Source organism: Mustela lutreola, chromosome 14, assembly GCF_030435805.1.
Source record: "Mustela lutreola isolate mMusLut2 chromosome 14, mMusLut2.pri, whole genome shotgun sequence".
Taxonomy (NCBI): Eukaryota; Metazoa; Chordata; class Mammalia; order Carnivora; family Mustelidae; genus Mustela; species Mustela lutreola.
In genome coordinates this window covers 66993329-67011891 of record NC_081303.1, presented here as the reverse complement: position 1 = coordinate 67011891, position 18563 = coordinate 66993329, and the positions used below count along the sequence as shown (strand labels likewise).

At 47.3% G+C, this 18563-nt stretch overlaps 1 protein-coding gene across 7 annotated transcripts in view; it reads right to left on the bottom strand.

Annotated features, from left to right (window-relative positions):
- Positions 1 to 18563, bottom strand: part of RXRG (retinoid X receptor gamma) — a 213299-nt gene that overhangs the window by 112534 nt on the left and 82202 nt on the right. For 5 of the 7 annotated variants that reach the window (XM_059146737.1, XM_059146738.1, XM_059146741.1 and 2 more), the window contains one exon: positions 14079 to 14220. The gene's annotated coding sequence lies outside the window, so the exon portion shown is untranslated. Of the gene's footprint in view, positions 1 to 14061; positions 14221 to 18466; positions 18562 to 18563 lie in introns of those variants that run through there. The other 2 variants (XM_059146742.1, XM_059146739.1) reach the window with 2 other exon arrangements.

The following is an 18563-nucleotide window of genomic DNA, read 5'->3' as shown; positions in this document are numbered from 1 at the left end:
GATTTGGGTCTTGAAGTAGAGTAGGATCTCAGGGCAGGGGAGAGGAGAGGGTACAGGCTTTGCAAGGAACAGCATACACAAAGGTATAGAGACAGGATCTGTGCATTCTATTCAGACTGGGGAAATAAATAAGTAGACGTGCCTGGCTAGGACGAAGGCCCCATGATGAGGAATAATGGGAAACTGGGTTCCAAAGCCAGACCAAATTATCTTGACTTGCCCCCCAATAAAAAGAACTGCCTAAGTCACCTACTTTGAAAAGGCCCCATCAAATCCATGTCTTGCACAGGAAATGTGCACTTAGTGGGGAATGTGCAGTGTTACCATAACTCAGCCACCACCAATTACTCTTCAAGAACACCATGTTAACTCTTGGTTAACCAAAAGAAATTTCTCTAGTCTGTGCCCTCCCTAACTCAACCAGCCAGTACATATAGCACCCACAGCATCCTGCTGTCTGTACTAAACTCCCTAAATCAAAAATGAAGGAGACAGAGTTCCTCACTTTTTTTTTTAAAGATTTTATTCATTTATTTGACAGAAAGAGAAATCACAAGTAGGCAGAGAGGCAGGCAGAGAGAAAGGAGGAAGCAGGCTCCCTGCTGAGCAGAGAGCGCAATGCAGGGATCGATCCTAGGACCCTGAGATCATGATTTGAGCCAAAGGCAGAGGCTTAACCCACTGAGTCACCCAGCTGCCCCAGAAATGCATTTTTTCATCTTCTTTTTCTTCTTCCATACTTCTCTCTCTCCTACCATTTCCTACGCTCAGGATTATTTTAGGAGTTCCACCAGAACCCAGACCTCCTGTAGCCTTCCCTTGTTAAACACATTTTAAACATGCTTGTAGATTTAAAAAGAGGAAAAAAGAAAACAAGCGAGTAAATAATTTAGAGGTGAAAGGGTTAACTTTGGAGAGCCTTCCATACAATGTTAGATCTTCAGCTATTCTCTCCTCGGTGGTTAAGAGTTGGTTCCATCTGCCAGGAAACTTCCTTTGCATCTCCCTCTGATGAGAAATAAGACAGGTCTCTTCTTGTCTAAATGGAGGATTGAATCCTTGACCACACCAAGACAGCACTCTTTAACTCACCCTTCTGAGCCAGACTTTGACGAGCCCCGGAAGCCAGCTCTGAAACAGCACAGCATGCCCGGGAAACCCTCTCTCTTCCCATGCCAGGCCATGTGTCTCTATCATTCCTGAACTTCCACCTGCTCTGTGGTCCTTTAGCATTTCAGAAACAAATAATTAAATGTTTCCCTTCATCAGATATTATCTTCTCGTGAAAGGCTTTGGCCACTTTCCCTGATAGATCACCATTCCCTCTCCAATACAGACTCTGAACTTCTCCTTTGCTCCTCATCCATAAACATATGCAGCCTTGAACTATATTTACTATAAACAGCCTACATTTCAACTCCTCTGTGGCATCCTAAAACCTCTCTGTGGGCCCAATACCTTGGGTTTGTTGGGATCCTGGGGCCCAGCCCTGTTGGTCTTGTTCTCATAAGTGGACAGGGACAAGACTATGCCAAAGAAACAATCACACTGATCTTCTCACTTAATCACAACTGCAAAAACCAACATTCCTAGAGCATTTGTAAAATGCTTTCATATCAATGACCTGTTTTTTCTTCAACCTAATCCCCGTGTAGTAGGATTTCCTTGATCCTCTCTGAATAAGAAAATGGACGTTAAAAGAAGATGAAGTGGGGCGCCTGGGTGGCTCAGTGGGTTAAGCTGCTGCCTTCGGCTCAGGTCGTGATCTCAGGGTCCTGGGATCGAGTCCCGCATCGGGCTCTCTGCTCAGCGGGGAGCCTGCTTCCTTCTCTCTCTCTGCCTGCCTCTCTGACTACTTGTGCTCTCTCTCTGTCAAATAAATAAATAAAATATTAAAAAAAAAAAAAGAAGATGAAGTAACTTGCCTTTGGTCAAGCAGGACGTGTTGCTAGGGAATCTATTTAAGAAGAGCTCTATCTAGATCCTTCACCTGACACCATAAACCAAAATGAACTTCAGACAGATTAAAGACTTAAAAAACAAAACTATTAACAAAAGGAGAAAATGTAGTTGAAGATTTGCCTGATCTCTGGACAAGAAAGATTTTTCAGGCATAAAAACACTGGAAGAAGTCAAAAAAGGAAAAAAATTATCCCATCAGTCTACATAAAAATGTAGATACTACATATGTCCCAAAGCCAAATAAAAACCCAACAGCTATCTGAGGAGAAACTGCCTGAAAAATTGCCCAGCTGTTGTGGTACACAGGCAGCCATGCTCAGGCACCAGCTGGGGCCAGCTCAAGAAAGTGGGACTTTGGTTCAAATGCTGAGGCCACTTCCAAGTTGCTCATCAGCTCTCTGCTGAAGGGACATTTGAGTGGCCCATGGCCAAATATTCATATAAAAGACTGGAAGCTCACCCAAAAAATAATAGTGGTTATGGAATTATGTATTACTTTTATTTTCTTCTTCATACTTTTCTGCATTTTCCATGTTTTTCCCCAAAGCATCATAGTCAGGGAAGAACTCAGAAGAACTAGGTTTTGATTTTAAAATGAGGGCTGGGGTGCCTGGATATCTCAGTCAGGTAAGTGTCCCAACTCTTGGTTTGGGCTCAGGACATGATCTCACCGGTTATGGATGGAGCCCCGCTTAGCAGGGAGTCTGCTTGAGATTCTCTCCCTCTGCCCCTGCCCCTACACACTCTCTCTCTTTCAAATATATATATATCCTTTAAAAAAATAAGAATTGTCAAAGGACTTCTGTTCTACTTAATCATTCTCAGTCTTATCACCCCATGTCTTCTCAGAGGGATGGCTCTAATGTGTTCACGGTTTACTTACAGACATTTGAGTTGGGCCATTACTTTCAGAACAAAACAAAGCTTTAAATTACACACATCCACACAGAATACTGTTTTTGGTTTGCTTTCTGAGGTCTTGGCTTCCTTCAAGGTTTGGGAGGAGCCTTCCAATTTGCTTCTCATAACCACTGCGTTGGAAGGAAGCAGCAGCAGGGTTTGGTGGGGAGGAAGCTCCCACTTACTGTCGGCACCACGTGGGGTGGGTCAGAGGGTTCGCACCAGCACATCAGCTGTGATAGGTGACAACGCCACGTGACAGAGAGCAAGGTTCAGAGTCAAGCACCTTGATGCTCATCTAGTAAGAGCTGGACACAGGATTCACTCCAGGTTGGTTTGGCCCCAAAGCTTGGCTCATTCATTTATACCTCACTGCTCAGTCAAGCTACCTTCACATCCTGCAGCTCAGTCAGTCTGGGGGAGCCGATCACTGGAAATGCCTTGGTCTGCAACATGCAGTTCTGCCAAGTGTGGGCTGAGAGTGAAGAGACTGTGTCCTAACATCACCTTTGTCAAAGGGGCCAGTTGACTTTGGACAAGTTTGTTTTCATTCCCACAGAAGCAGTGGCTGGGACTAGTGGTTTCAAGTAGGCTTTCCCGCTCTGAAACTCTGACTCCCTAATATTCCTTTATGCATGTGACAAAGGTGCTCTTCACAAGCCAGGGCTCTCATTTCTCCTTAAAGGGCAGAGTTCTGGGGCGCCTGGGTGGCCCAGTGGGTTGAGCCGCTGCCTTCGGCTCGGGTCATGATCTCGGAGTCCTGGGATCGAGTCCCGCATCGGGCTCTCTGCTCAGCAGGGAGCCTGCTTCCCTCTCTCTCTCTGCCTGCCTGTCCATCTACTTGTGATTTCTCTCTGTCAAATAAATAAATAAAATCTTAAAAAAAGAGGGGGGGGCAGAGTTCTTTAAACAGTTCCCTATGATAGCATTACCCAGAACCACTGATGAAGTCCAGCTCATTTACTCATTTACTGTTTACCCGCAGAAGACTGGTAACCATCTAAATGCTACCAGTTACATGAGCTGTGGCAAAGCAGTACCAACAAGAAAAAGAATTGGGAGATTTGGCCAACATTTTTGATGCTCACTCAGCTTCCAGGATCCCACATTCTTACATTTTTCTCCTTCCTCCCTGGCTGTCCCATCTCAGTCTCCCTTGCTGCCTCTTCCTCCCCTTCCCAACCTCTAAATGTTAGAGGGACCCTGGAGTCGGTCCTGGCTTTCTCCCTACATTCTTTCTCTGCATTCAATCTCTGATGCCCCTTGGGGCCCAGGGGTTAAAATATCATCTGATGACACCCAAATTTCTTATCTCCAGTGCTAAGCGAAGCCATGTCCTCCAGATTCATACATCCTATTGCCTTCTAAATGTTGGCACTGGGACATGAAACAGGCAGCCTGAGTTTAGCACACCTGAGCCAGAAAATAGCAATCGCCACACTAGCCCCTCCCTCCCCATGGCTCCTCATTTTAGTAAATGTAAAACATTCTCCCATTCAGATCAAAAATCTTGGAATCACTTTGTTTCTTTTCTCTCACACCCCATACTTGGCAGATTCTATTTGCAAAATATAAATCTGTTCGACCAAGCCACTATCACCTGCTTCCTGATTATGGCTACATCCACTGGGCCACCTGGTCACCCTCAATTCCACTCTTGCCCCCTCGACAGTCTGTTCACCTCACAACAGCCAGAAGGAACTTTGTAAAACACCCATCAGTTATCATCCCACGGCCCAAACCATCAGTAGCTTCATGTGTCACTTAGAATAAAAGCTAAATTCCTTAGCACAGCCTCAGGGCCTGTGGGCTATGTCCCCTGCCCACCTCTGTGACTTCATCTCCAATCACACCTCATTTTCCCATAGCCACACCTTCCTGTTCCTCTAACAGGTCAGGCACATCCCCCCAACCCTGGGATCTTTTGTTCATGCCCCCACTCTTCTCCTTTATGTCATCCCCCAGGCTGGCCTTCCCTGACCAACTTACGTAAAAGGACCCCCCATTAGGATCCAAAATCAATGTACATAAGCCCACTGCATTTTTATACGTTAATAATGAAGCAATAGAAAGAGAAGTCAAGAAATCAATCCCATTTACAATTTCACCAAAAATAATAAAATATTTAAGAATAAACTTAAATAAGGAGGTGAAAGACCTGTACTCTGAAAACTGTAAAACACTGATGAGAGAGGAATTGGAGATAGACAATGAAATGGGAAGTTAGTCCATGCTCACGGACTGGAAGAACAAATATTGTTAAAATGTCCAAACTATTCAAAGCAATCTATAGATTTACTGGAATCCCTATCAAAATACCGACAGGATTTTTGACAAAACTAGAAGAAATGATCTTAAAATTTGTTTGGAACCACAAAAAACCTCAAAGAGCCAAAGCAGTCTTGAAGAAGAAGAACAAAACTGGAGGCATCACAATTTCAGATTTTAAGTTACACTGCAAAGCTGTAGTGATCAAAACAGTATGGTACTGGCCAAAGGCAAAATAGGCAAAGGGAAAAGGGCGGTCTCTTCAACATATGGTGCTGGGGAAACTGGACAATTACATGCAAAAGAATGAAACTGAACCACTCTCTTACACCATATACAAAAAGAAATTCAAAATGGATGAAGACCTCAATGTAAGAGCCGAAACCATGAAAATCCTAGAAGAGAGCACAGGGAGGAATCTCTCTAACATCGGCCATAGCAACTTTTTTCTAGATATGTCTCCTAAGGCAGGGGAAATAAAAAACAAAATAAACTACTGAGGGCACCTGGGTGGCTCAGTTGGTTAAATGACTGCCTTTAGCTCAGGTCATGATCCTGGAGTCCTGGAATCGAGTCCTGCATTAGGTTCCCTGCTCAGCAGGGAGTCTGCTTCTCCCTGTGACCCTCCCCTTCTTGTGTTCTCAATCTCTCTCTCTTTCTCAAATAAATAAATAAAATCTTAAAAAAAATAAAATAAAATAGACTATTGGGACTACATCAAAATAAAGCTTCTGCACAGCAAAGACAACCTATGGAATGGGAGAAGATACTTGAAAATGACATACCTGATAAAGGGTTAGTAGCTAAAATACATAAAGAACTCACCCAAATCAAACCAAAAAACAAATAATCCAATTAAAAAGCGGGCAGAAGATCTGAACAGACATTTTCCCAATGAAACCAGACAGATGGCCAACAGACATATGAAAAGATGCTCAACATCAGCCATCACATCAGGGAAATGCAGATATCAAAACTACAACGAGATATCACCTCACACCCGTCAGAATGGCGAAACCAAAAACACAAGAAGCAACAAGTGTTGGCGAGGATGTGGAGAAAAAGGAACCCTCGTGCAGTGTTGCTGGGAATGCAAACTGGGGTGGCCACTGTGGAAACCAGTATGGAGGTTCCTCAAAAAATTTAAAATAGAGCTACCCTTCAATCCTAGTGATTCAATGCTAGTGATCACACTAGCACGTATTTAGCCAAGGAATATGAAAACACTGATTCGAAGGGATACATGCACCCTTATGTTTATAGCAACATTATCTATAATAGCCAAGTTATAGAAGCAGCCCACGTGCCCATTGGTGACGGATAAGGAAGATGTGCCAAATGTATACAATGGAGTACTATTCAGCTATAAAAAAGAATGACATCTTGCCATTTGCAGCAGCATGGATGAAGCTAGAGAGTCTAATGTTAAATGAAAGAAGTCAGAGAAAGACAAAAACCATGTGCTTTTCACTTACATGTGTAATTTCATAAACAAAACAAATGAACAAAGAGGGGGAGGAAGAAACTGAGAAACCAAATTCTTAACTATAGAGAACAAACTGCTGGTCACCAGGAGGAAGATGGGGAAGGAGGTTGGGAGAAATAGGGGAGGGGGGTTAAAGAGCACCTCGGGCTAGGATAAGTGCTGAGTAATGTACGCAATTCTGAATCATTCTATTGTACAGCTGAACCAAATATAACGCTGCACGTTGACTATAGTGGAATTAAAATTGAAAACTTGATAAAAAATAAACATTGTCTAAAACATTTAAAAAAATAAAAAACAGGGGCACCTGGGTGGCTCAGTGGGTCATGATCTCGGCTTCCTGGCATCAGCAGGGAGTCTGCTCCACACCCCCTCCCCGCCCCGCCTGCCTCTCTGCCTACTTGTGATCTCAATCTGTCAAAGAAATCAATAAAATCTTTAAAAAATAAAATGAAATAAAAAACAAACATACTAGAATTAAAATAAAAATTAAACTAAATAGATAAATTTAAAAAGCAGATAAATAAATAAAGGAGCCCCATCACTTCCTCTCCCGAGGAAGCACAGAGCTTTGCTGTCTCCAGGTTATAGCTCCCTTGAGCTCCTGGTGACTCCTGCTATCCCAGCCCTCCAGGCTGCCAGTTCCAGATCGCACCAGTCTCAGAATCACACATCATTGCCTTGGACAAGGTGTTAAAAGAGTACAGCCGAAGTGCACCTTTCAGTCAGAGATGAAGCAGCTGTTTTCCTGCCCTACTGCTTGTCCCGGGCCTGGCTCCACGGTAGCCAAGACCCACAGATGTAGCTCCCTGGGTTCAGGGATGGTGAAACTCCCTGGGACGAGGGAGTGAAGGGCTTGTCCAAGGTTGCACAGCAGTTTAGGAAAGCACCAGGACTAATCTTCAGTGCCCCACATTCCTGGCTCCAGACTCTTTCTGGCTAGATCTCCATGCAAGGGCCCTGCCACGAGCCTACCCCTCCGCTCCACTCCTGGTTTTCAGAGGAGGGAGGAGGAGAATGAGTTCTCACAACAGAGCAGCTTCTGAAAGTTCAGAAGGGGCACTGGTCCATCACGAGGGCTGGGGGCCAGCCTGTGGGCACTCTTGGAACCTTCAGGAACACCCTAGTCATGTCAGACCTCAGCCTCTTTCATAGACTTCCACACTGTCATCTCCTTCCCATGCTCCACAGTCCGCTGTATGTAAGCTGACTACAGAAACTTCTTTTCTTTAAACAAGAAAAAGAAAACAAAACATAAAAGCAGGGTACATTAAATAAAGCAACTCTTTGCTTTGCTGATGCATGATCAGAGGGAGGAATCCCTAAGAACACACCAGGGACAGGAGATTCCATTTTTAATAAACGTATTCGTCAGAGACTACACACTCACCCTCTGAGAGTCAAAATGAATGACAAGCTTTGGGAGTCACAGGTCCGATAGGGACAGAATCAGGAGGCGGCTGTGGATGTAGCTTTCATGTAAAGCCTCCAGGAAGTTCCTTTTCAGGGGTTTCCTATTCAGGACACGAGGTGCTGGGCTCCTACGATCTGGCAGAGATGGGCAGAGTTTGCCTGCCCTGCGTGCCCGTCGTGTGGCGGAGCCGGAGGTCTGTCTCCAGGCAGCTGGGTTCTAGCTGTGTCCCAGCCTCACCAGACACATCCTGGGACTCTTCAGTCCAGGAACCTTGTCTGCCGGGCTCGCTGGGCTCCGAACCACAGGTATCTGAGCAGCTTCCCCCGGATGACCTTAGTCAAGCAGTTCTTTTGGAAATCTCCTGGGACTGGGTTTAGACCCTGACAAGTCTCCAACAGCTACTAATAACAAACCACATTTTAACTCACCAGCAAATCTGTAATGATGAGGTGCCTGGGCAGCTCAGTCAGTTAAGCAGCTGCCTTTGGCTCAGAGCATGATCCTAGAGTCCTGGGATCGAGTCCTACATCGGGCTCCTTGCTCCACGGAGAGTCTGCCTCTCTCTCTGCCTGCTGCTCCCCCTTTTTGTGCTCACGCTCGCTCTCTCTCTCTCTCTCTCTCTCTCACACACACACACACACACACAAATAAGTGGTGAAAAGAAAAATCAGCAATGATTACTTCACTTGCTATTTCTTGGGGGAAACATGTTAGTGTCTCATTTTGCATTGCTGTTACACATTCTGTTCATAACCCAGAGCCATTACAAAACTGCACAAAAATAACAGCTACTACCTTTTGTTAAATACTTTTCTGGAGGCTGGGTACCCAGTCACGTCCGCCTCACTCCACAGCTCACATCTGCAACACCAGATGATAAGGCCTCTCACCGCTGAGTGTCTGGAGTGTCCAGAGGATGTTACTGGCATCGTGAAAGAAAGGACTCTGTTATGGACTCAAACTGTGCCCTTTCTACTACTTCACCAGAGGGGTAACAGCAAGCTCCAGATTAGTTTCACACTCCTACAGCTGGGTGTGCAAAGACATCCGCCTTCAACAAGGGGACTTTTTTAATTTAAAAAATTGCATCTTTTATTTATTTTTTTAAAGATTGTATTTATTTATTTATTTATCAGAGAGAGAGAGAGAGAGAGAGAGCACGCACAAGCAGGCAGAGGAAGAGGGAGAAGCAGGCTCCCCGCTGAGCAAGGAGCCCAATTCGGGACTCGATCCCAGGACCTTGGGATCATGACCTGAGCCAAAGGTAGATGTTTAACTGACTGAGCCACCCAGGAGTCCCAGAATTGCAGCTTTGATATGGCACGCCAAGACAATACTCAGTTGGCTCATTTGTCCTCTGAAGAAATCTTGATAACGTCCTACTTCATAACACAGACTATTAACTGGCCGTGTAATACCATTCACTTAATTTGCTCCAACAAGAGTGATTCAGGACCCATGATGAGCTAGATACCATGTGACTAGATCTATATTCATGGAAGGCATGGTACACATTCATATAATAAGTGGGTCCCTGGGTCCCGAGCTACTCTCAGTCTAGTAGGGAAAATGTGGAATTGTGGTGCATTATAATAAGAATTGTCCTAAAAGTACAAAGACAGAATAACTGTCTGGAAGAATCCAAAGGGGCCCAACATTTAAATGGGATGTGGAATTTGAACTGGCTCTGGAAGAGCGAGCAGGAACTCGCAAAGCCACGAGAAGATGAGAGAGAGAATCCAAAGGGTAAATAATGTCGGGGGGCTTGGCCCGCGGCAGGTAGCAGCAGGCGCCGCCATCTGCCGCCGATGTGGCAAGCTGGGAGCACAGGAGCTGGGAAAGGGAGGTCGGGCCAGGGCCTGAGGGTCTGGGACACCATCAGTACCCAGGACAGCGGGGAGCCATACGAAGTTTCTGAGCAAAGGAGCGGAGCAATTAGAGAAGGCTTTCCTGACAATGAAAGATCACTCTGGAGACTGTGTGGCCAGCAGATTAATAGGTATCTGGGTCTGGGTAGATTTTATGGCCCTGAATATTTAACTCAATGAATTTCCTAAACATGGAAAGCATGGTCCATTTTCATGCATTTCTGCCTCTCTCCCTCTCTTTCTCTCTATGGCAACTAATCTTAATTATCACAGAATTTAGAGTTCAAGAAGCTATCTCACCTGTTTATCTTCAAAGGGAACAAGTCAAGGGTTTATGCTGAGTATTAAATGTGCATTTTTAGAGGTTAAGTCTTAATTAAATAGCAACTAAAGTGACATGCAGGTTACTGAAAGTGTCACTACCTGAAATGATAGGGGGAAAAATATTTTTAAAAGTTGCCATTTGAAGCATTGTTAATAAAAGAAGAGAAAATTCCTGTTAAAAGGCCACTCATCATACCCTGCTGTCTACTCGGACTGCCCCCACCCGGGGGGCTTGTAAACAACAGAAATTTACTTCTCACAGTTCTGGGAGCTGGAAGTCCAAGATCAAGGTGCTGGGAGGGCCCTTTTCCAGGTCTCAGATTCCTTGCATCCTCCCAGGGCAGAAGGGGCTGGGAGCTCTCTGGGGCCTCTGTAATGGGGCATTCATCCCATTTGTGAGGCTTCACCCTCACAAATTAATCTCCTCCCAAAGTCCTCCCCTCCTTACACCATCCATTGGCCTTTAAGATTCAACCGTAGCCTGGGCTCCATTTACTGCATGTAAACTCACGTCCCTCGGGGTCTCAGAACACCTTTCTCCATCACCAAGGAAGTCTGTAGAGGACATATGATCCAGTCGACCCCCTTGTCTCTCCACACCTGCCACCTCCCACCACCTCCCCATCCCCCACCACATATACGGGCACACACCCAACCCGTGGCACGGGGGCTGTAGCCCAATTCTGCCATTGTGGTTTAGCCGACACTGTAAGTTTAAACAGAGTCATCCCCAAAGCATGAAAACTGGGGTGACCATCCAGGACAGCAGTAAGTGGAAAGGGAAGCCATCTCAGTAGGATCAAACAAAAGGGGCAGACCCAGCACCATACAGAACTATCTATACAGTCGGTTGGTCACGTATTCACAGAGATCAGCAGGTGAAGCCCAGCTCTGGCCCAGGCTCTAGGAATGTTGAGAAATCAGAAACAGCCCCTCTCCTCAAGAAACATCTATCTTTTTTGATGCTTCTTGTAATTCTGTAACTGCTTAAGTTGTTCAGAGGAGGAAACTGAGGTTCAGAGATATTAATGCACTTCAAGACCAAGTACACCATGTGGGGAGAGACTAGGAATGAGACCGGGGGAGAGGTGAGCACTGGGCCACTGGCTCGGAGCACAAGCTCAGGGGAGCACATGTCATAAAAGAGGTCCCCAAGTCCAGGGGACAAATGTCCACACAGGGACCCCGAGTGAGAGGTCCCTTGGCCCCAGACCACTGCCTCGGCAGGAAGCAACGCAAACCATTATGTTCCCCCAAAGACCACCTCAGCACTAAAGTGCATGTGTGTGCAATACACACAAGCACATTCACACACACACACAAAAGGACTGGACCTCCTAACCATAGTCAAGATATTTAGGAAGCAGTGCATAAAGTAGTCAAAAGTGTGCAGCCGCTGGAGACACAAAGGCCTGGGTTCGAATCCCAGCTCTGCTGCTTACCGGCTGGGCAAGCTGCTTGATCTTGCCACGTGTTAAGAATCCCCATCTCGGTGCTATGGGAATTATATAAGGGACAATGCATGGAATGTGACAATACCAGCTAGTGCCTGGTACTCAGCGATGATCAATTTAAGTGAGCTGTGACACTTCAAACTCAGAATCCCCAAATGAAAACATGATCCGTTCTCACCAGCGGGTTCCTTCTGCACCTGGATACTCTCTCTGTGCATTTCCCCCCACTCGCCCAAATCTGGAGCCGCCCTCGGCCCCATTTCCCATAGGGTCAACCTTCGCCTGTCAGCCACCATCATCATCCCAGGTAAAACTGCTGCTGTGATTCTGCGCACACAGATACTAAGCAAACTGTTCTAGAAGATCTTTAATTGGGCAAAGAAACCCTTATGAAGAAGGTACCACCATTATCTCTATGTTGTCTTTGAGGAAATTGAGACTTGAGGGAAGAAACTAGCCCAGGGGTAGTGGTGGTCAGGGGGGTGCCTGGGTGATGCAGTCGGTTAAGCCTTGGACTCTGGATCAGGCCATGGTCCCAGAGTTGTGGGATGGAGCCCCAGCCCAGCTCAGCAGGGAGTCTGCTTCCTCTCTCTTCCCTTCCCCCAGCTCCTGCACTCTTTCTCTCTAAAATAAATAAATAAATCAAAAAAAAAAAAAAAAGAAAGAAAAGAAAGAGAAACTTGCTCAAGGTCACACAGCTATTGAGCTCAAATATTATAGACAGTTTCATTCCAAAGCCCAGATGCTTAAGCCTTCCACTCTACTGCCTCTCCACCAACCAGTTGCTACCTAAGCCCTGTGGATTCTCTGTCTTTGTTCCTCCTGGATCTCCTCCCTGTCAGTCACTGGACTTCAGGCACAGCCTGTTCTGCTAAAGTGCAGGGAGCCCTGTGGGCTTTGGGAAGGGAGCACTGTGGGCTTTTGGAAGGGAGCACTGTGGGCTTTTGGAAAGTGGTATGGGCCACGATGGGGGGCTCTGAATGCCAGGCTGATGGGGGGTTTGGTCAACAGAGAGCCTCTGAGCCTGAGAAAGGCTGTTGCTCAGCTGGGAGCCACCCTGGGGTGGAGGTAGGGAGCAGGTGGCATCCGGGGCCAGGGAGGAGCCGAGCCCATCAGTCTAGGGGCGAGATACTGAGAGCCCGAAGCGAGGGGCTGGGGCTAGGAATGAAAAGGCTGCATGCGACAGACATTACCTCACCAGGCACAAATACTCCCGAGGCTGGAACTTGGTTTAATAATTCTGTTACTAGGGCAACAGCAAAAGAATCCATCTCGGAGAGAACCCAGCGCGGCCCGTTTCTGCACAGAAGCGCGCAGCTGTAGGCTGGGGGAGCAGGGGTGAAGGCGAGCGGCCAGATGACGCAGCAGGACGCACGCACCAGGATTTTCTCAGAGGCATTTTCCTGACCTTTCATCCTCTCTGGCTTTGGGGAGTGGAGAGACCTTTGCCTGGAATAAGCTGTCCAGGAAGGTCGAGAGCTTGCTCCATGAAGCGGGGGGCTATGTGCACCCCGTGACAGGTTAGCGATCCTGCCCCTGCCCCTTGGGACACCGGGGGTCTCGTGCAGAAGGGCTCAGACTGAGAGTCTGCGGGGCAACAGGAGCAAAGGCATTTATCACAAAGTTAACCAGTCGCTCCACTATCTGCTCTGCCCCACTTTTGTCTCACTGGGCCCACGGCCAGGCCGTGGAGGGAACTTCTGTCTGCCCAAAGAAGTGAAACGCTAGGAAGACCCAGGCTGCAGAAGTGGGCTTGTGGGCTCTGATGAGAAGGAGGGACACTCCTTGCAAGGCCCACAGTCGAGTCCGCTTTCTTCTCAGGAGCTCCCTGGGTCTCCCCCCATTCTTCCTGGGAATAGCACAATAACATACCTGTGTCCCTCCGACAGCCGGCCCTTCTGAAAAACTAACAGGCTTTCAAAGACACTAGGAACACTCTGAGACTTAGAGACCTTCTCATCAACCTCTCTCAGGATGAATGGTCTCCTTTTCAACTGCTACGCCAAATGCCAAGATGGCCTCTCTCCATGGCTTCCAGTGAGGAAACCTCTCACGGTGCCCGAGGCGCTTGTGCTCCAAGTTTCTACTTCCCACATTACCTACTTCCCTGAAAATCTGTCCACGAGGAATGCTGAAGGAGAGATGGGACTCAGTCTCCTTCGGTCCTCCTCCTAACTTCCTAGGGCCTCTGTGCGGTACAGATTCCCCCTGAAAGAACACCAAAGGATTCCAGTGCTTCAGAATTTCAATATCCAAGTTTGCCCTTAAGGGCAGGCCGGGAGTAGGGTAGTCATGCGGGATTACGGAGACATTTCCACTGAGCGGTTCTGCCCTCTCTGGGGCTTTGATAAGTACAAAATGCCCAGTGGTCTGCCCAACGGACACAGCACATTCCAGATTACCTTGGAAAGAATTCCTCCTTATGGAAGTGGCTACCCAGGGAATCGGAGTCACCTCAGGCATGGACGAGTCAATGGCTGGTCGCTTTGCCGCTCAGTCTCTGAGTGAGCTTAGGAAGGTTGCTCTTCCTGTTCACTTCCTCGCCTGCAAAAGGAAGAAAATCATACAACACGATATCAAAGGTGAAAGCAAGACTTTAATGCTGAGAAGCGTCATAAACCTTCTGAAAGACAAGGGACCCCAGAGGGTAACGAGGTCATGTATCATGGGTGGTTTGGTCTGGCCTGAACTTAATGGACCATTTAGGGCCTAGGAGGGGACAATTCATTCCATGAAGCCTGTAAAAATAATAACGAGTATTTTGAGGCACTTGTGTCTGTGGTGGTGGCGTAGCTTAGTAACCAAGAGCGTGCTCTCAGAGTAAAACTTCCACCGTATCCTGCCTTCATCACCCATCAGCTCCATGACCTTGGACAAATGACACCTCTTAGAGTTTCTTTTTCCTCACTTACAAGATGGGGTCATGCCCCAGGACTCACTGGGCTGCTGGGAGGATCCCATGCCTGACGGGTTGTATAGTAAACAGTAGAGGCTGTGTTGTTTTAAATCACAGTCAGTCTTTAGAGCAACCCTGGAGAAGCCAGATTTGGCATACTGATTTTATCAAAAAGGAAACAGGTCTCTAGATGCTGAAGGGCTTGTCCAAAGTCACCTCACCCCTTCTGAAGCTCATACGACCCCCCTCTCTCTTGTGGTGAAAGAGAATCCGTGTTCTCCTCCTAAGTCAAGGGGCTCGAGCAAAGTCACAACGCAAGTTTCAGGCATAATGACTACTCACGGAAGCCTAGCCATGGGGGCAATAGTATCTAGGTTTGTTAGAAGCTGAGAATGTGATCCAATCCCCCCAGCCCCAAATGGTATATAATTTCAAGACTTCCCTTGGATTCCTCTGGAGAATGAACGCTACGGAAATGTAGCATGTGGAGAAGGCGTGAAAACAAAGGCATCCCTGGGGAACACGGCCACCAGAGGCATTTCCCCTGGCCTGCACGCTCTAAGGGTCCAATCTCCTGAGTGAGGACTTTGGCAAAAAGAGCTCATGGCAAAAAGTGCTCATACCAGCTGCTACTAAAAACAGACCAAGGTTCACAGACAGATAGAAAATAGGTAATAGATAGATAGATAGATACATAGACAGACAGATAGACAGACAGACATATTTGGCCCTTAGGCCCCAACCTTCCGGCCATATTTTAGGACTTTTTTTCTCTTCCAGGCTCCCTTCCTGTTCATTTTCATCTGCTTTCCGTGGTACTTGGCCCAAGCCCCATCCCCGCTAAGATGACCCTGCTGAAAGGGACACAGGCAGTGTCAAAAGTCTGGAGAGAACCAGATATCAAAAGAAGCTCCTGCATCAAAGTGTTTGAAATTCTGACTTTCTAGAGACCTGTATCCACTAAATTCCTGGCCCAGGAAGCAGAACACAGTCTTGACTTCTGTGCCCTTAGGTTGCTAACTCCACGGAGAGTCCTGCGTTGAACACATGAGCAGTTTTCCCTTAAGAAAATGGCACCAGCATATCTTTCTGGTTTTCTTCTCAGCAAATAAAAGCATGCGAGAACTCCATGTCTCCTAGCCCGTGTGCCCATGCCTCTGGGTGGAACACCTACTGTGAAAATTCACAGACTGCTTACCCTGTGCCAGGCACCCTGTGCTTGCTTGAATCTCTGTCCCTAGTGCTGGGGTCGTCAGGCTCCAAGCACTTGTCCTCCCTTTGCACAGACAGGGTCTTGCTGGAACTTGACCTTGGAGGGACGGGGAGGCCCTGGGAGAGCATCCTGCCTTGTGTTCTAGAAAGGAAATCAAGGCCCTGGGAGGGAAAGAAACCAGTGCCTTGGTCATGTGCCCTTTGTGCTACCTCACGGAGCCCTTTCCTCCTAAACATCAGGGACTTCTGGGTCAGGAGAGGCTGACCCTCAAAAGGGATCATTAGGCGGGGAAAGCAGGGACTGTCAGATAGAGCTAAAAATAGGAGCTGGCCCCAGACCAGCCCCAGCTGGTGAATTTGAGCCCAATAACCAGGTGCTCCCCAGCGGGCTCACCTGATATCCCCACTTGCGCTATGGAGGGACGGCCGCCCCGGGGTCGAGGTGGGGCAGAGGGGGACTCATCAAAAGCTGCAAGCACTAAGGGTGACCCAGCTGCTGCTAGAGGTGCAGCTCACCCGGGAGAGCAAACTCTGTTTCTGCAGCAGCCTGGCCCGAGAAACAGGGAGGGTCTCCTCTCCGCCCCTCCTGGCCCCTCCTGCTGTAGCTGAAACCTTCCCATTTCTACAGGAGTTTGGAAGTCCTAAAGAGAGTTGGAAGCTCTCTATTCTCTAGTTCACCTCGCTCTGTACAGCACAGCGATGAGCAACTCGGCCAAGGGCAAATAGCCTAGTTCAGAACTTTCCAAAGCAACATCCCTGAAATAATAGTCTCACAGATGTTCCTTGAAGAGAAATTGTTTTAAGGGTTCTGAGATCAGGTAATGGGGAAAAGGCTGCATTCTCTATTCGCCTTTGTCTCAACCGTTCCTTCTCTGTTCGGCAAATACCTACTCAGTCTCCCAATGAGGCAGGCACTTTAGAGATGGGGTCTAACCCAGCAAAGCCGAACCAGCCTGTAGGTATGCAGACCTCAGGACCACCACACACACAGCTACCCTGGGCAAAAGGACTGTTCCTTGACACGAGCTGTTCCCCACGCTTTGTGAAAAGGGCAGTGCTCCAGAAAGAGACATAGCTGACCAGCGTCGCCAGTAACTGAGTGCACTTCATTCGTTGGAGACTCTTCTCAATGAAAACACGTGCCATCCTAAGGCCAAATGGCTAAGCCTGAGCCAGAGGCTGCTGCCTAGAGAAAGTTTGCCCCAAGAGGAGGCTAGAAATTAAACGGGGAAACATGGAGACACTGGCTCCCCTGGAAAGGAAAAGTCAGAAAGACGGAGGAAGACCTAAAAGAAAAGGTGGAAAGCGGGTAAAATCACTCCATAAGCTCTGGCAAACTGCTGGGCGATCAGCTCTCCTAGGGAGAAAACAAACGAGCAGCAGACCCCGCCCACTGGAAAGGCAGCCTCCCCACCCCCACCCCCTCCAAGCCACACCCTCCACTCGCCGGCTCCTCCCCCTCCCCCGGGCGGCGGGGCGGGGGAAGGGGGAGGAAACCGTCAATCCGGAAATTATTTCTTGCCCGTAGCCTTCACCCGCCACATTCCTCTCCTGGGCAATCCTGTAAGATGTAGCAAGGAACTTTTCCTTTTTTTTTTTTTTTTATTTTTAATTATAAGGAAAGGGTGGCTCCCCTAGCAATAAAATGCTGCTTCAATTAGTCCAGCTATCCTTTGGGTCATTATTTTAAGAGTTTGAAACGTCTACTTAAATAAGGTCACTTTCAATTTGGTAAACACTCCTAAGTCATCATCTTAATTCACGGCCAGTCACACTAGGAATGCTGAGTAAGTAAACACAATCAAGCATTAGCTAACCAGCCACAAATCCACTTGAGTTTATTAATTTCTCCCTTGGCAGAGAAGCATGAAAAGGGAACAAACCATTAGAGACATTCACGCATCATTCATTCAATAAATATTTATTATATACCAGGTGCCAGGCACTGTGCTAAGCTAAATATAGGTTGCATTATTTTATTAATATTCAAGCTAAGTTCTATATCAAATCTCACCCCCCGCCCCCCAATATAAAGCTTTTTGTCTTCATTTCTGCCCACTGTGCCTTCCTCTATGGAGTAAATGATACATCCCAACTCAAGCTTCCAGACTCTATCCCTCCCTCCAAAAGACACCCCCCCCCCATCCCTCAAATAGTTAACAAATATAAACTCCCACTAGATACTCTAGAAAGGCACTATTTTAAAAGTCCAGGGTAATAATAATGGTAAGAAATAGTTCATATCATTGCACTCATATATTTTTTGAAACATTTGGGCTTTGTGTTAAGGGGAGTACCTTATACTTGCTCTAAGTAGGCACACTGAGTAAGCAGTCTTAAGAGGACCACCTCATCAGAGGAATTCCCTTTTCTCGCTTCAAAAGAAGCTCCCCTTTCCCATCCTCTCCCAACACCACCAAGAACTGGCACCCGACCAAGTTCATTTCCCAAGGAAAGGACCCACTGGGAGAACTGACCTTAAACAAGTCACTTTGCTCATCAGTAAAGAAGGGAGTTGGGCAGGAGACTTCCAAGGTCCCTCTATAGCCTGTGGATTAGGGGATTCAAGCTAACCTAATCCTCCACAACACCTCCGGTACACACACACACACACACACACACACACACACACACACACACACACGTGGACCCCAGCACAGCCCCCAGGGACAGCCAGCTTACCGAGACACACAAAACACCCCCACACCACCCAGGAGGAGCAGAGGCAGGACTGTCCCTCCCTCCGCCAGGCAGTCTCCTGAGGCTGCTGACATCACAA